The sequence below is a fragment of the Tenrec ecaudatus genome, chromosome 2 (assembly GCF_050624435.1).
Source record: "Tenrec ecaudatus isolate mTenEca1 chromosome 2, mTenEca1.hap1, whole genome shotgun sequence".
NCBI lineage: Eukaryota > Metazoa > Chordata > Mammalia > Afrosoricida > Tenrecidae > Tenrec > Tenrec ecaudatus.
The window spans coordinates 251,832,253-251,832,914 of record NC_134531.1 but is presented as its reverse complement, the minus strand read 5'-3'; positions in this window follow the sequence as shown (position 1 = coordinate 251,832,914).

Sequence of the window (662 nt, the reverse complement as noted above, 5' to 3'; positions counted from 1 at the left end):
TTATTTTAGACATCCTTATATATTTTCAGACAATTTAATGAATCATTCATTTGATGTGGTTATTCAGTATGTCCCGAGCAAAACTCATATCTCCCCGTCCCCACTTCCTAAATAGAATTTCTTTTATTTCTTTTTTTATTTTTAACATGGATTCTTCTTTCTTTACTGAACAGTTTGTAGGTGTCACACAGGCTTGGAAATTACAGTGAAATAATTACTTAAAACCTGAGATAAACCAGCGGCCAACCAGAGGGGAAAAAGACTGAGAATGAGTCCTCTCAGCTGAGGTCAACAAGCAGGTTTTGTTGGTATATTTTTTTGGCTCTGAAGAGAATTTTAAAGCTATAATAAAATGGACTAGAAATTAAAACAACAAGAACCAGGTCTAGAGCTCTACACAAGAAGCAGAACTTGGGTAGTAGAGCCAGGGGCTTTCCACCAGCATCAGCCAACCACAGATAATGAGGATCCTAAGCTCTTTCACATCCAGAGCTTGGGCCCCTGGGCTAACCCTGAGGTGCCTCAGGCTACATCACCATCCAGGTAAGGTAAGGAGACAGGGCTGGAAAGGGAAGAGTCAGCTGAGTCCAGACACAGACAAAGGCAATCGGGAAGAGGACAGGAAACAGATGTGTACCGCCCAGTTGTGCACAAGCGTGCAG